Source organism: Labeo rohita, chromosome 13 (assembly GCF_022985175.1).
Source record: "Labeo rohita strain BAU-BD-2019 chromosome 13, IGBB_LRoh.1.0, whole genome shotgun sequence".
Classification (NCBI taxonomy): Eukaryota; Metazoa; Chordata; class Actinopteri; order Cypriniformes; family Cyprinidae; genus Labeo; species Labeo rohita.
In genome coordinates this window covers 28,963,722-28,981,912 of record NC_066881.1, presented here as the reverse complement: position 1 = coordinate 28,981,912, position 18,191 = coordinate 28,963,722, and the positions used below count along the sequence as shown (strand labels likewise).

The following is an 18,191-nucleotide window of genomic DNA, read 5'->3' as shown; positions in this document are numbered from 1 at the left end:
GATGTTTAAGTCTGAATAGTTGAGATGTCCACAAACCCTTAAAAATATCCATGTTTAGTCCTGAAGGCAAATCATTTACTTCTCTGCTTGAAATCTTTCATTTGATCCTTGGAGGATCAGACGATATATCTATTGCTTGTGATGTGCGATCACAACAGCCCAGCGTGGGATGTCCTGCAGCACATTTGGCACTATATTTCATCATGTGTGAACACATAGTGAAAGAGAGAGGTTACTGTTACTATTTATATAAATTATATATTTTAGCCAGCATCATCTGATATTTTTCAGGGATATGTGTGCTCTTTGAGAGTATGGATAGGTTAATTAATTCAGAGTGGGTGTGAAATCAATATGAATGCATATTTCATGCATTGTTGTGTAGCGTGTTGGCATAGATGGAGTGAGATAAAACTGCTCACACTCTCTGCTATTAGTCCTTGTGGAATATGGAAATAGAGATTCTAAATGTGTGATCTGTATAAATCAGAAATGCATTTAGCAAAGTATCAATTATAAAAGCATCACCTTGATGCTAAATAATTTTTGAAAATGAAAATATGTGGGGTTTTGGCAGTTATGTAGCTATATAAATAACCTTTTTTTTTTTTTTCCTCCCTTAATTGGAGTAAATTTGTTGTTACAGGTTTTAACTGAACTGCATTAAATGCAGACTAATTATGACTAATTATTTTGTTTCTTTTGCTCATTATTGCCACTTTGCATCATCTAGATGGGAACAAGATATAAATAACTTTTCAAAGACAAAAGCGACTGCAGAAACTGCAAATGGACTCTGTCACCTTTCTGGTGTTTAAAAGGAAAGGGATGTAGTCAAGCGTTTAGATATGCCAGCTGTATCTTGCAACTCATTAATTCCTAATAAAAAAAAATGTTATGAATATTCATGAGAAGCAGGTGGGATCTATTAGAACTAAAATGAAGTTGTCTTTCAGAATGTCAAGTACTTTTTATGTTAATAATCTAAAAAGAGGGCAAAGTCGCAAGGTGAGAATATCAAATAAACAACATATGTTGAACATTAGCTTTTCTCTTGCTTGGCCTAATTAACAGATATTGAGATAAATGGATGGAAATGAGTGAACTGCTGTGTAACGTTACACTGTGACTGAGGCAAGATGTCATAATTTTAGTGCGGAGCTATTGTTTTGATGCATACTCTGATGTCTGAAATCATACTTTACCTGCAGATTTAGAGGTGATGTGGCCTTTGACTTTCTGCAGTTGCATACTGTGGACTGTATATAGTATTCAGTGGGTTCAGACCACACTAGTTCTGTTAAAAAACCCAGTGAGTTGCCTATATTTGCCTTTTCACACCACATTCAAAGGCAGTATTGCTTGTATCCTTCATAGAAAATGTTTTATAAACACCAGTATTTTTAACATGTGGTTCTGGGCTCAATAATTAATTTGTCATATTGTAATTTATAACAAGGCCATACTTGCTTGTAACTTATATCTCCTATCTCATGGTCAGACTGAATTTCTGAAGCCACAAATGCTTTTATTTTGGTGTAATATATACAGTGTACAGCATAAATGAGTACATCCCCTCTAAATCTTAACAAATTCAGCAATTACTCTTTACTTAGAAGACATGTTAGGGTTCTTTGGAGATATAATGTTCCAACAAGCCTGCTTGATCAATTACCAAACAATGTCAAAATTATTCCGCAAAATAAGATTTTCTTATCAAAGTGATAAAATGTTGTGTTGCAATGAGTACACCCTCCTGAAAGTTACTAAATAAAACAAACAAACAAAAATTGTGTAGGTTTAAGGCTATTTTTGGTCAACAGGTTAGTAATTGAACCAAAATTTTCAAAGACAAGTAATTTTCCTGACAGTTAAAAGTGTTTTATAGCCTGCTTAATCAGACTCTGACTTAATGCTGTCAACAATGAAACCACTTTGGAGAGAACTGTCAGGTGACTTATTTCTTAGCATAAAAGAGGACAGTGGTACAAGAGGAACCACATTATTGTTTTAAGTGTGAAAATGTAGCATAAGCAGCACTGACTTTCAAAAACAAGTGACAAGATTCCTGAAATAGTCAGGTTTTCACTTTAAATTTTCATTTAGTGATGAGTCTAGAAAAAGAGCAGGAGAAATACCATGCCAGTGTCTCAGAGCTGGCGAAAGCTATGAAAAGAATGACACTTTATCTTACAGAGTACGACGCAGCCTGCAGAAGTGACATTGTTCTTGTCACCACTAGAATTACCCACTGTAGCCAAAGCACAATAAACTCATCTAACTATCTATCTATCTATCTATCTATCTATCTATCTATCTCTCTCTCTCTGTATATATATATATATATATATATATCTGTCTGTCGTTCTATCTGTCTATCGTTCTATCTATTTGTCTGTCTGTCTGTCCTTTAAAATTTTATTAAAATTTAAAATTTAATGATCAAATAAATATTATTTATTTTTCAACATTTTAAATTAATTAATAATTTACATAACTAACTAATTTTTTCTGTAAATTAATTTATTTTATTTATTCATTTATTTATTTCAAATATATAAAATTCACTTTTGGACCTCACAGTATATTGTTATTTTAATTATTAATTCTAGCTGGACAAATGTTTATCTGTCTATCTATCTATCTATCTATCTATCTATCTATCTATCTATCTATCTATCATTCTGTCGTTCTATCTATCGTTCTACCATTCTATCGTTCTACCGTTCTATCTGTCGTTCTACCGTTCTATCGTTCTATCTATCGGTCTATCTGTCTATCTATCTGTCTATCGTTCTATCTTTCGTTCTATCTGTCTATCATTCTATCTATTTGTTTATCTGTCCTTAAAATTATCTATCTATCGTTCTATCGTTCTATCTATTGTTCTACCGTTCTATCTGTCGTTTTACCGTTTTGTCCATCTATCGTTCTATCTTTCGTTCTATCTATCTGTCTGTCGTTCTATCTGTCTATCGTTCTATTTATTTGTCTATCTGTCTGTCTGTCCTTAAAATTATCTATCTATCGTTCTATCTATCTGTCTGTCGTTCTATCTATCTGTCTATCTGTCTGTCTGTCCTTAAAATTATCTATCCATCTATCTATCTGTCGTTCTGTCTGTCTGTCCTTTAAATTATCCATCTATCGATCTATGGTTCTATCTATGGCTCTATTGTTCTATCTATCGCTATTCACTATAACATAAATGAAAAATACATTTATGCAATGCATACAAATACATTAACTACAAATATACAAATTACATTACATTAATTTGTTCTTTAACATTTTAAAACTAATTTTATTTATTCACTTGTTTTTGTTGTTTATTTATTCAGAATAAATTTTTTAGTGTAGTCTCAGACTTTTAGATCCCATTGTGTATTAAGATTGTAATTATTCTTTCTAATTACAAGAGGTCTTTTCAGATGGGAATTTATTCATTATGTTATGGTTTGGCTCGTGTAAGGAAGTCGCTGGTCTTTGTAATGTGAAATTCCCAATGAGCTGGACTGAGCTGTGGGCAAATACATGGGTCTGTTCTGTTCGGATGGTGCTGTTTATCATTCTCCTGCATAAACAACAGAGAGAAAGAATGGGAGATGAGAAAGTTTGGGCCAGTCTTTGTACATCTCCTTGGCAAAGGAGCCTCTTCATTCATTACTTGCTTTGTTGGGGAGGTTTTAGCATTGATGATTTTTATCCCCAGAGCCAGATGGTGCTATGAAGCATTGCTGTCACATCTCATCCAAAACTGTGAGAGGCAGACAGGACAATCTCATCATCCCCCGCCATCACAAACACTCTTGCTGTTCATCTTCAGAGGGTTTTTATTTTTTGCATGCAGTGAGCAGAAATTTGTGAACAGCTATAGTCTATCAAGCATTATTTGGTGAATAGTGATCAATAATTTACTAGATGAATGATATTGCAGGTTGAGTGTTGTTAAATGTTTTAATATCAGAGAAGCTAATACCTCAAACATGGAATAAATGCCAGCATCCTGGCTGGAGAAATATAACTGTATTGACACATGATGAGCTGGGATGCCACTTGTGTAATACAATAAGTTTTAGTGAGATCTTGAAAGGTCAATGTCATGCATTTCTTCAAGGACTAGCGCAGCGTTGCTCTAATCAAACTAATTGGTTTACCTCTCAGAGGACAAGCAGCTGTTGTACTTGCGTCTTCCTGTTATTGTTCATGTCTTGGAAACATTATAAACATTTGGTAATTACTTAAAGGAATAGGTCACCTAAAAATATCAAATCCTGGAGCGTTTATAAGAGAAGTAGCCTGTAGCCATGTCTAATTTGTGAGCGAATCATTCCTTTGAATCAGATCTTTTAAATGATTCACTTGATTAGGTTCATACAACTGGTTCTAATGATTCTGAACAAGTACTCTAGTTTAAATCAGTGATTCAGTTGTGATTCTGGTGTGTTGAATATGGAGTCATATGGACTATTTGGATATTTTTGATACATTTTGTGTCATTTAAATTTTCAAAACTCTTGTGTTCCAGTAAATATCATGTGGATTTTGAACATCGTAAAATGAGTTTTTGGTGAAATTTTCAGCTCTTGATTTTTATGAAAGTAAAACCATCACACTGCTTAATACAAACTCTATTGATTTTCGTTTATGTTAATATTAATTCACTGCCAAGTGGAAGAAAATCTTTCAAGATTTTGACTCTGTTTTGGGTGTTTGGACTGAGAAATTGTGCTTTAAACTTTCATCTAGCGCTGTAATGCAAAGACACTTAAACTAACTGCAATTTAAATCAGACAATTGATTTTCCCTTGTTTATTTCTCTTTCAGTGTCTGTCTGGCTGTGCGTTGTGCAAAGAAAGACGTCAAAACTTAATGCATCAGCCAAACACAGGCATGGAAATGATCAGAAACACAAGCAAACAACTTTGAAAAAAGGACAAAGGACCAAATTTAGAGAAACACGTAAGTTTTATTTATTTATTCTAAGTAAAAATAACCAACCTTTAATACCAGCACCTATGGAAGCCCATTTCCGCCACTGAATACAAAATAAGAAAAGGTAATTGCAACTTTTGATCTCACAATTCTTACTTTTTTTCTTGCATTTGCAATTTTGAGTTTGATTTTTTTTTTTTTTCTCAGAATTGAAAGAACATAAGGAATGAATTTTTTACAATTGCATGATATAAACTCGCAACTAAAAGTTACAAAGTCAGAACTGCTAAATATAAACTCACAATTCTGACTTTTATCAGAATTGTGACTTTATTTCTCAGAATTGTGAGTTTATATCTCGCAATTGTCACTTTTTTTCTCAGAATTGTGAGTTTGTCTCGCACTTGTGACTTCTCAGAATTGCAAGTTTATATCATGCAATTCTGAGAAAAAAGTCATATTTGCAAATTTGTATCTCATAATTTTGACTTTTTTTCTGTATTTTTCAGAATTGTTCAGAATTGCGACTTTTCTTAGAATTTAGAGTTTACATCTTGCAATTATGACTTTTTCTCAGTATTGCAATTTTAATATCTCGCAATTGTGACTTTTTTCTCAGAACTGCAAGTTTCTCACAATTCTGACTTTTTTCTTTTTTCTTAATAACTTGAGTTTATATCACCCAATTATGAGAACAAAGTCAGATATGCTTGTTTTTATCATGCAATAATTTTGACTTTATATAACGCAATTGTGTTGTCAGAATTGAGACATAAACTTGCAATTCTGAGAACATATCAGTCTTCTTTCCCCCTCAAAATGGGACTTTATAATTTGCAATTGCGAGTTTCTCAATTCTGAGAAAAAAATTGTGAGGAAAAAAATCTCAATAACCTTTTTTTTTTTTTTTTTTTCGGTGGCAGAAATGGGCTTCCATAAGGAACCTGTTGTTACCTAAGTTAATCATATAAAAATTGTAGGGAGTAAGCCAAAACCATTTGTTTTCTTTAGAGAACAATAGAGAAAGGGCTTCAGCCTTAAATTTGTCATATTTCTTTTTTTTCAGTATCATATATGGTTTTTCAAATGTTTTGATGTAAAGGACCCCAAAATTTTCAATATTATTATTTATTTATTTATTTTACTAAAGATAAATCAAATTAATTGTATATTATTTGAGAAATATTTTAAATATTTAGTGATTAAATATTTACTTTGCACTGCTGCTTTATGCAGTATTATAATATAAGCTAACCTGGTCACTGAAATATGGGTAACGCTGCCATGAGATTCCTCTGGGGGGTGCTTTCTTTTGTTGTGAGCCAATCTGTGGCGGGTATGCTAATTAGTGTGCTCTGGGTGTTTGGGTAATTACGGCTTTGTTGGAGTTATTTGTCTCCTAGCTGGAACAGGACGGCGCATTACGCTAATCTCTCACCCCTCCTGTAGTGAGGTTAGGACATGATCCATGGTGTCGGCCTGGGCCGTGCTATAGATGACACTATTAGGATCTGAAGTGTTCATTAATAACTTCTTAAAAATAAACCATTTAAAACTATCCCAAAGAGCTGCTGACAGAGTGCAAGTGGTTTGCAGTATAGTCTCTTGTGTTCAGAACAAATGGGTGCAATTCTGCAGTGCAATTAAGCAATTTGTGCTAATTTCCCATGCTTGTATTTCGTGTGTAGAGTAAAACTCTAGAAAGCGACTGCAGTGATTTATTTCATAATTTTCTGATTGGATGTTCTTTGTACATGTTCCTGGTTTGCACGCTCTCTCTCTTCCTGTGTCACACTCCATCGTTCTGTCTCTTGTCGCCATCTTTTCCTGTGTATTCATGAGATGATGGTGATTTTTCATGATCATTCGGACATTAAATCTTCGGCACCTCCGCTGAGGCAGTGCCGCTCCTTCTATTCCTCCTATTTTCTCTTGGGTAATTACTTTCTGTCACTCCGTCTCACCCTCCTCGTCCGCTCCCATTTCCGTTCTATCATTCCAATCAAATTCTTCTTTTTTTCCGTCCCGCTATCAAGGAGAAGCAAGAATTGGCCACCTTCAAACACGTATGAATGAATCTGGCCCTGCACCTTTTTTTGGCTGTTTACCAAAGCGTATTGGTTGTCAGTCTAAAGGAATGAGAGAAGAGAAAGATGAGAGATCCATAGATGAGAGGGACGCACTCTAAACATCAGTCACTATTAGTTTGTCTCGCTCCGTCTGCTCTGGGCTTCAGTCTGGAGCTCAACATCAGGTCAAGATATGAGTCTGCTTAATGCATATTATTGTGGTGAATATGCTTTTCTCTTTTCTTTCTGAAAATGACTGTGAAATGCATTGGGAGTTACTGCCCTTACAAATCATTTAGCGATTGAGGATCATTTTTGCTAATGTACTTCCTCTCACTTTAGGTTAAAACCTGTCTTTAATGTCCTCATATGCACTCATAAGGAAAAGCTTTTCACACAGTTGGTTTTTAAGATGATGTGCTCAACAGTCAATTCCCAAGATACCACAAACCTGAGACTAGATTCACAAGTCATTTTCAAGTGCTGCTTATAAGATTAAATCACTCAGAGAAGAGTGAATGTACACCACAGATCCACATATATAGATCAAAAGATTAACCATTTCACAATATACATTCATAGCACCTATTATTTCAATTTAAGCTTTTTTTTGGTGTTAGGAATGTGCATCTCAATAACTGAGGCCGAATGTAGGACAATACATTAAAGATCCATATGAAGCAGCTACTAATGCAATGCAATATGATTTACACCTATTATGATGCAGTGCGATTCGATTTCGATTCAATTCACTACGATGCAATGGAAGTAAAAATAAGATTCTATGCAATTCAGTATGGTACAGTATAGGAATCTGTGCAAATGTATACTACGGAAACCCCTATGATTGGTTCGTAACAGGTCATAAAAATTCCGTCATAATCTATTATTACCCATCGTTTTAATTTTCATATTTTAATTATATTTTTTTAATTATATTTTTTTAAAGAAGATTCTTGCTTGCCAAGGCTGCATTCAAAAATGCATAAATATTGTGTAATATTACAGTGTAAAACAGCTTTTTTTCTATTTGAATATATTTTAAAACTTCATTTGTTTCTTCAGTGTCACATGATCCTTCAGAAATCGTTCTAATATGTTAATATGCTATAAGAAATGTTTCTTATTATTACTGTTGAAAACCGTTGTGCTGCTAATATTTTTTTTATAGAAACCCTGATGCATTTTTTTCAGGGTTCTTTAGTGAGTAGAAAGTTTAAAAGAACAGCGTTTATTTTGAAATGGAAATCTTTTGTAACAAAAAAATCTTTTACTGTTACTTCTGATCAATTTAATGCATAATTGCTGAATAAAAGCAATAATAATTTATGTGTGTGTGTGTGTGTATATATATATATATATATATATATATATATATGTGTGTGTGTGTGTGTGTGTGTGTGTGTGTGTACTTGTTTTTGCTACGTTGTGGGGACCAAATGTTCCCACAAGGATAGTGAAACCAGAAACTTTTTGACATTGTGGGGACCGCAATAAATGATTAAAAAATGTTTAAAAATAGTAAATGATGTTTATCTGAAAGTGTAACGCTGCAAACATGTTTTCTGTGAGGGCTAGGTTTAAGGTTAGGGTTGGGTTAGGGGATAGACAATATCGTTTAGTCAGTATAAAAACTATAGAAGTCTATGGAAAGTCCCCACAATTCACAAAAACAAACGTGTGTGTGTGTGTATACAGTAGTCAACATTTGAAGTGGATCAAAAAAAAGTTCATCAAAGTTGAGAACAAAGACAAGAACAGGTATTCTTTTTGGTTTTAGGACAAATTTAATGAAAGGTTTTAATCCACTTCAAATGTTGATAACTGTATACATATATATATATATATATATATATATATATATGTATATGTGTGTGTGTGTGTATATATAATCAAAATTATTATATAGGTTTGTATTTTAAATATGGAAATTTTTCTTACACAAACACATCAGTTAGCTTCTGAGGGCCTTCATTAACCCCCTGGAGCTGTGTGGAGTACTTTTTATGATGGACAAATGCACTCTAAAAAACTTGAAAATCTCAGCAGCCATTCACTGCCATAATAAAGCTTAGCAGAGCTAGCTAAGAGGACATTTTTTAATACAACTCTGATTGTATTCGTCTGCAAGAGGGAAGTCATATACACCTAGGATGACTTGAAGTTTTTTGCACATCTGCATTTGGGAATTATCTGCCATTCTTCTCCTCATCTCTTCACCTCTCAAGCTCTGTCAGCTTGGATGGGGGCAGATGCACATTTTCAGGTTTCTCCAGAAATATTTGGTTGGGTTCAAACCCAGGCTGTGGCTGGGCCACTCAGGGACATTCAAGGACAAGCCACTCTTGCTGTGTGCGTAGGGTCATTGTCCTGTTGGAGCTAGAATTGTCTAGTTGTGTGAGAATGTTAAAGGTGTCTGAATACATTTTGTTTTGACTGTAAAATGTTAATTCTATATATATAATATATAATAAAAATTATTATATAGCTTTTATTTCATTCTCTCTTATTTTTACCTTCCATTCAAGTCATTTCACTCTCTCTTTCAGTTCTCAGAATTTTCATGATGACGTTGATAGAGTTTATGCACTGATTGACTGTCTGTAACACAGTAGCTCTTTATGTTTCTACAGTGCATGTAAGTGTAAGCTTGGTGTATCATGTCCTTCGGAAACATTTTGTCATCACAGAGTGAGAGCTTTAATGAAAGCGAGATTGTTTCAAGGACAAATGCATCTCTGTGTAGGTTATGTCTCTGCGGCGGTGTGAAGTGTTGGCTGGGGCGGCTGTGTGCAGACGGTGAGAGATGAGCAGGTATTCTGCTCAACGGCAAAGATCATTCCTCACAGCCAATTCTGCTATCTCCTGCACACAGGACTCACGCAGCTGATTGTTTCCGTAGCTCAGAGGATAGCTGAGGGAAGGCACACACACGGTATACTCGCATACAAGTCTTTGTCAAGAAACATAAAAAGTCCTGGAATAATAAGAGTGATACAAAATTGAAGAATTGATGTTGCACTCATGTGTGAAAAATGCAAACCAATGACTGACCTTCAAATCAAAGCAAGGTTCTGTGAAAAAACAGGCTCTTTCCATGGGCTTCAGCGAGCCGATCTCTCACGACGCCTGTGGCTGTGAAGGACAGTCATGATAGTTGTGGTGAAATATGGGTCTAGAGATCTTGAATTGGTTCTCACTCGCTCTCAGTGGGGTGGATTTGTTGGCCAGGAGATTTGTAAAGTCTAGAAAAGTATATTGGATATATGGAGGGAGGAGAAGTAGGACTTTTGTTTAGGTTGAACGTGGTAGTGGCATTGCTGTCTATGCAAGGTCAGAAAGCGCTGGGATTTCATTCGTCTTACGGGTTCGGAAAGACATGAGGGAGAGTCATTAATGACAGAATTTAATTTTTTGGGTGAACTATCCCTTTAAGAAGGTTGCCTTTTGTCTTGTTCCACTCAGAAATCTGTTGCATTACTGCATTAAAATTGGTTGCTAATGCCATTAGGTGTAATTGACAGAGCAGGTTGTGTTTAACCACATATTCCTGTACAATCTGAATATAGGAGCTGATTTTTGTCCCCTCATAGCAGTTTATTTATTTGCTATATTTAGTACAACTGTTCAGTCTCCAGTGATGTGCCATGTGTTGATTGATTTTCTGAAGCGTAATCATAAAGCATTTCTGCCTTCATTGTTAGTGGTTTTGGAAGGAGGAGATTGGAAATTGGAGAAGGGGAATTAGGTACAGCCAGCAAAACACGACGCGGAATAAGAATCCAGTCTTTTGATGGAGCAAATGAATAGTTGTGTTTTGAGGCTTTTGTCCTTGAGGAAAAATTATCATCTGTGCAGTCCAAAAGGAATTCATCATTGTATTCGCCGGATATTTATAATTAGTCTCTCTCTCGGTCTCTCTCTCTCCTTTGTAGCATTTGTAGGGAGTCTAAAGTTAAATACTGAAGAACTTCTTAAGTGCTTCTTAAATGCCTAATTAAAGGCTAGACAGCAGGTTTAAGTGGATGAATGTTTCTTTTTTAATGGCCGCTCTGCGTAGAACTAGTGTTAGAATGTGACAAAAATCTCTTCAAATATTTAGATGCATGAATATGCTTTTATTCAGACTTGACCGAAGATGATTAAGTACTTTTCACCACACTGTTATAGAATTGGACCTTTAAAGGAGTCATCGGATGCAAAGTTCACTTTTACATGTTGTTTGAACATAAATGTGTCTATAATGATAAAAATCCACCCAGTGGTTTTTATTTAATCTGTAAAAATGATTTCCCCTTTGTCAAATCAAGCCATTCTCAGCATCTTGTCTGTGTGACGTCACACCAACAGAGGCTGCTCCCACGATAGATTGATTGACACGGCCGTCTTACCTTAGACCCGCTCTGATGAGCTGTAACAGTCCAATCGCCATTGTTTCGATGCCGGAACAGGGATGTAGACAAGAATGGCTCCTAAGCGATTGAGGTGTTTTGTTGTTGGATGTATTAATGAACATAGTAGTCGTCATTTACCCCCGACATCTGAGCCACTGAAGACGCAGTGGATGACTTTTGTTTGTGAAGGGAACATGCCTCTGGATCTACATAAATGCGTCTATGTTCGCGTGAATCATTCGTGATCCAGCTTCACTTACAGCAGAAGTGAGTATAAGGGTTTTAGATAGGGGCGGGGTGAGCAGAGCTCATTAACATTTAAAGCAACCAGAAGAGGTTGATTTTTGCAGAACTGATTTTGACAAGGTTAAAAGGGTGTTTTTTACACTACCATTGAGAAATTTTAACCAAACCATGTTATAGAATTTTCATTAAGACCCTAAAGAATCATATCAACTTAGTGGAAAATGGGCATCCGATGACCCCTTTAAATAAAGGCATTTCATATCACTGTAATACTCCTGTTTATATGAATTATCAGAAAACATTTTGAATTTAGAATAAATATTGCAGTGACTGACCGATTTACTGACTCATCTAAATATGAAATATTTATATTTCGTAAGTACCATTTTAAGAATTAAAATGCTGTGATTTTTGGCAAGGTCTTTCTCAAAGGACTAACCTGTTAAAATAAATGTTTGATAATAAATCCAAATGCATTAAGCTTTGAAAGGCAGTACATTACAGTGATTTCACCATAAATAAAGGGATGTGAAATGGTGTGTCTGAAACCCCCTTTACTGTGGGCGTAAGACATGTTTACTAAATTATATTTAATATTATTAATCAAAATGAAAATGAATTATTCCACTAAGAGATTTGGTTAATTTGCTTAAAGGGATAGTTCACCCAAAAAATATTACCCCATGATTTACCCCATGATTTGTATATCAGGTTTGTGTTCATAGGACAATATTTGGCAGAGATACAACTATTAGAAAATCTGGAATCTGAGGGTGCAAAAAATCTAAATACTGAGTAAACTGCCTTTAAAGTTGTCTAAATGAAGTTCTTAGCAATGCATATTACTAATCAAAAATTAATAAACCGTAGTATCTAGCTTCCACTAATTGTCATATGCGCATTTACCGGGAGGGGCGTTCTAGTGGATGACGTAGGTGTACCGTAAACACCAGTCACAAATTAGAAGTACAAAACGAGGATTTGCAATGAAAAATGTCAGATTTTGTTATAAGCCAAGTTGAGACTTGAAGGTGAGTAAATCATGGGATAATTTTCATTTTTGGGTAAACTATCCCTTTAAACATATGTTGAATATTGAAAAAGTCATGCAGTGTGTATCAGTTATAAGAAACCTGACGTTGTTCAACAGTGGAAACCAATTTAACAGTAGATTTAGCTTTTTGTGATTTATTTATTTTTTCTACTTCTACATATAAGTGCTTCACTCGCCTCTGAAACATCTTTAAGTAATTATTTTTGAATACAGTAATAGAAGGTTTGCGTAAACATCAAAGATCTTTAAAAAGATGTTTTTAAACGGCTTTAGAGAAACCTTGTATTCATGACAGGTGTGCTCACACAAATGCAGTGCCTTGCGAAAGTATTCATACCCCCCCGGTGAAAAAACCAGCAAATGCTGGTTAGGTATGTTTTGGTGCTGGTTTTTGCTGGTCCTTTGCTGGTTTATGCTGGTCATGTTGCTGGTCAAGGACCAGCATCAATCAGCAAAGGACCAGCAAAGGACCGGCTTAAACCAGCACCAAAACATACCTAACCAGCATCCCAACATCAAAACGTGCCTACCAGCATATGCTGTTTTTTTCACCAGGGCCTTCATTTTTTCCCCCACTTTTTGTTATATTGAAGCCTTATGTTAAACTGCTTTAAAAATAATTTCCTACATTAATCTACACTCCATTCACCATAATGACGAAGCAAAAAACTGATTTGTGACAACTTTGCAAATTTATTAAAATTAAAAAAAACTGAAACAAGTACATTGCATAAGTATTCATACCCTTAATGTGGTACTTTGTTGAAGCACCTTTGCAGCCTCAAGTCTTTTTGGGTATCATGCGAAGTTTTGCACATTGCATTTGGGAATTATCTGCCATTCTTCTCCTCATCTCTTTACCTCTCAGCTTGGATTGGCGCAGGCGCACATTTTCAGGATTTCTCCAGAAATATTTGGTTGGGTTCAAACCCAGGCTATGGCTGGGCCACTCAAGGACATTCAGAGAGTTGTCCATAAGCCACTCTTTCTGTGCCTGATTTCCTCCATACATGATGCTTGGAATTAAAATTCATCAGACCAGACAATCTTGTTTCTCACAATTTGAGAGTCCTTTACGTGCTTTGTTGCCAATTTCAGTGTCTTCACTGAGGAGAGGATTCAGTTTGGCCACTCCACCATAAAGCCCAGATCCGTGGAGTGTTGCAGTGATGTTTGTCCTTCTGTAAGTTTCTCCCATCTGCATATATGATCATGGAGCTCAACTAGAGTGACCATCAGCTTTTTGGCCACCTGTCTAGCCAAGGCTTTTCTCCATCAATTAGTCAGATTGGCCAGGAGGCAAGCTCAAGGAAGAGTCCTAGTTGTTATGGATAATGGAGGCTACATGCTTCTGTGAACCTTCAATACAGCATATTTTTTTCCTGAACTTATCCCCAGGTGTGTGGTTGGACGCAATCCTGTCTCTGAGCTCTACAGGCAGTTCTTTTGACCTTAGGGCTTGGCTTTTGCTCTGATATGCATATTGAGAGGTGTGTGCCTTTCCAAATCATACCCATTTAATTGATTTTGCCACAGGTTAGCTCAACTCGAAGTGTGGTACAAGCAATATGAGTGCTCCTGAGCTAAATTTCAAGTGTCCCAGAAAAGGGTATGAATACTTATGGAATCATTTCAGATTTTTTTTTATTTCTAATAAATTTGCAAAGTTGTTACAAAGCTGTTTTTTGTTTTGTCATTAATGGTGCATGGAGTGTAGATTGATGTGGACAAAAAAAGTTATTTAAAGCAGAAATCCACTTCCAGAACAACAATTCACAAATAATGTACTAACCCCCTTGTCATCCAAGATGTTCATGTCTTTCTGTCTTCAGTCGTGAATAAGTTATGGTTTTTGAGGAAAGCATTTCAGGATTTTTCTCCATGTAATGGACTTCATTGGTGCACCGATTTGGAACTTCCAAAATGCAGTTTAAATGCAGCTTCAAATGACTCTAAATGATCCCAGCTGAGGAAGAAGGGTCTTATCTAGCAAAATGATCTGTCATTTTTTTCGGAAAAGAAAAATTTGTATACTTTTTAAACACAAAAGCTTGTGTAGCACAGGCTCTGGAATGCGGTGAGTAAATTATTTGTTCTGCAAGTGGAAGTTCTCCTTTAAAGCAGTTTAACCTAAAGCTGCAACAAAACAAAACATGAAAAAAATGAAGGTGTATGAATACTTTCGCAATGCACTGTAGTTCATGCTTTTTATAACTAACAATATTGTGAACAACCCTCAAACAAACAGTTGTAATGGCAGAAAATGATCCGGATGGTGTGTTTATTTTACCATGGGCAGTTTGCAACATGCTGTTGTTTTTACATGAGGACTGCTGGATTTATTATAATGTTTTATTGTGGCTTTTGCAGATGAAATTATATGGAATTGCTCTCCAGAGTTGTCGCATCTGTCCAGGTACTTTAAAATCTAGTTTACAGGTAGCTGCACCAGTGGATGGTCTTGGAAAGGTGATGTCTTGGGAAAACATAAAAATTCCCAGACTGCGTCTTATTTCACGCCGGTTTTCTCCCAGTTGTCCTCATTTGTCATTTCACATGGTCTATTCTTACAGGTTCTCTGAGGCGTTCCTCCAGCTATAACCAATTAACACAACTGCTGTTTAGTACAAACATTTGAATATGAAACAGACATGCTAATGTGTTTCTTTTAAACTCCACAGCACATTAAACTGCCAAACCCACCAAACGTTTATCTGCACGGAAGAAAAAAGAGAAACAACTGTTTCGCCTCCAGCTCTGAATAAATGAATGTTAATAGTTTTGTGAAAGTGTTGAAAAGAGGAACTTTTAACCTCAGAAAGGTGTTGCTGACTATTTCAGTAAATTCAAAAACACTGAGAGAGTCAAAATCAAAATATTTAAAAGAACTCAACCCACAGGAAGGAAAATTCACAAATGAGTTATTTTAAATATTCAAATATTGTTTCAAAGTTTTTCCTTTGGAGAGAAAAAAGCTTCAGAAGTGATTTCAATACTTAAAGTGTTTCAAACTTAAAGTCTTCATGAAATAGACTTCAATATGATTTCAATACGAACTCAAAATTTGGTGATCAGATTGTTCCAGTGATAGTTAAATGAAGTTTCTTAACTTACCGCAGCTTTGGTTGAAGTTAATATTATTGCGTTCAATTCCAGTATCAATTTGTATCTAAAAATATGCATAAGAACTTAAATCTTTTTTTACGTCTCGCAAGTTTAAAACTGGCAATTCTGACTTTTGTTCTCGCAATTGTGAGAAATAAGCTTGCAATTGCGAGTCCAATTGCGAGTTTATATCTTGCATTTCTAACTTTAAATCTCGCATTTGCGAGTTTTTCTTGAAGTTTTGAAAAAAAGAAAAAAATGTAAATTAAGAAATTGAAATTTTGAAGGTAGAAAGACTGAAATAGCATTTTCTTGTAAAACAAAGTCTTGTAATCTTTGTATTATTTACACCTTTGAAAAAGTCATTTATAAAAAAAGCCATTCATTCATATATATATATATATATATAAAAACAAAAAAACACCATCTCAACAAATTAGAATATGGCGACATGCCAATCAGCTAATCAACTCAAAACACCTGCAAAGGTCTCTCAGTTTGGTTCACTAGGCTACACAATCATGGGGAAGACTGCTGATCTGACAGCTGTCCAGAAGACAATCATTGACACCCTTCACAAGGAGGGTAAACCACAAACAATTATTGCCAAGAAGCTGGCTGTTCAGTGCTATATCCAAGCATGTTAACAGAAAGTTGAGTGGAAGGAAAAAGTGTGGAAGAAAAAGATGCACAACCAACTGAGAGAACTGCAGCATTGAGAGGCTTGTCAAGCAAAATCGATTCAAGAATTTGGGTGAACTTCACAAGGAATGGACTGAGGCTGGGGTCAAGGCATCAAGAGCCACCACACACAGACGTGTCAAGGAATTTGGGTAGAGTTGTCGTATTCCTCTTGTTAAGCCACTCCTGAACCACAGACAACGTCAGAGGCGTCTTACCTGGGCTAAAGAGAAGAAGAAATAAACTGTTGCCCAGTGGTCCAAAGTCCTCTTTTCAGATGAGAGCAAGTTTTGTATTTCATTTGGAAACCAAGGTCCTAGAGTCTGGAGGAAGGGTGGAGAAGCTCATAGCCCAAGTTGCTTAAAGTCCAGTGTTAAGTTTCCACAGTCTGTGATGATTTGGGGTGCAATGTCATCTGCTGGTGTTGGTCCACTGTGTTTTTTGAAAACCAAAGTCACTGCACCTGTTTACCAAGAAATTTTAGAGCACTTCATGCTTCCTTCTGCTGACCAGTTATTTAAAGATGCCGATTTCATTTTCCAGCAGGATTTGGCACCTGCCCACACTGCCAAAAGCACCAAAAGTTGGTTGAATGACCATGGTGTTGGTGTGCTTGACTGGCCAGCAAACTCACCAGACCTGAACCCCATAGAGAATCTATGGGGTATTGTCAAGAGGAAAATGAGAAACAAGAGATTAAAAAATGCAGATGAGCTGAAGGCCACTGTCAAAGAAACCTGGGCTTCCATACCACCTCAGCAGTGCCACAGACTGATCACCTCCATGCCATGCCAAATTGAAGCAGTAATTAAACTACTTGGTAGAGCCCCTACCAAGTATTGAGTACATATACAGTAAATGAACATACTTTCCAGAAGGCCAACAATTCACTAAAAATGTTTTTTTTTTTTTTTACTGGTCTTATGAAGTATTCTAATTTGTTGAGATGAATTGGTGGGTTTTTGTTAAATGTGAGCCAAAATCATCACAATTAAAAGAACCAAAGACTTAAATTACTTCAGTCTGTGTGCATTGAATTTATTTAATACACGAGTTTGAAAATTTGGGTTGAATTACTGAAATTAATGAACTTTTCCACAACATTATAATTTTTTGAGATGCACCTATATACACACACACACATACACACACATATATATATGTATGCATGTATATGTGTGTATTCATGTCTTCTAAGGAAATATCGTATTCAAAGTTGATACTTAAATATGTAAATTAATTTTTGTCCATTTTGGTTCTGATAGGTGTGTTTACTAGTTTTCCATCATTGCTTTGTATTTACATACATGCTGTAATAGCTTTGCAAGAGCTGTTTTGTTGTTTACTTATGCACGTTAATTGTTTTCCAGGAGACATGAAATGTTTGAGTTTATGTGGGGTGAAATGTTTTTTATATGAGGATTGGCTCCATTAAAAACCAAGTAAGTGTGTTTGTTATTTTGGTTTGAGAAGATTTCATGCTTCATTAGCCTCTGGGTAGACAGGACCTTTATCTCTGTCTGCGTGTGACTTTAATTCAGTGCTGCTTTGCTCCACAGTGTTTATGACCCCGACCGGGGCTTTATTCGGTCGTCAAACCTGCCCGGGCTACTTGTTAATCAAATCTGTGAGTAAACCTTAAGGACAAAGGCCAAGGTTGTTAAATGCTGGATATCACGGTAGCTCTGTCTGCTTTTTCTTACGTTA

At 35.7% G+C, this 18,191-nt stretch overlaps 1 long non-coding RNA gene across 1 annotated transcript in view; it reads left to right on the top strand.

Moving 5' to 3' along the window:
- Positions 1 to 18,191, top strand: part of LOC127174925 (uncharacterized) — a 77,149-nt gene that overhangs the window by 23,260 nt on the left and 35,698 nt on the right. The window contains exon 2 of the long non-coding RNA XR_007828925.1: positions 4,828 to 4,962. This is a non-coding gene — a long non-coding RNA (uncharacterized LOC127174925). The remainder of the gene's footprint in view (positions 1 to 4,827; positions 4,963 to 18,191) is intronic.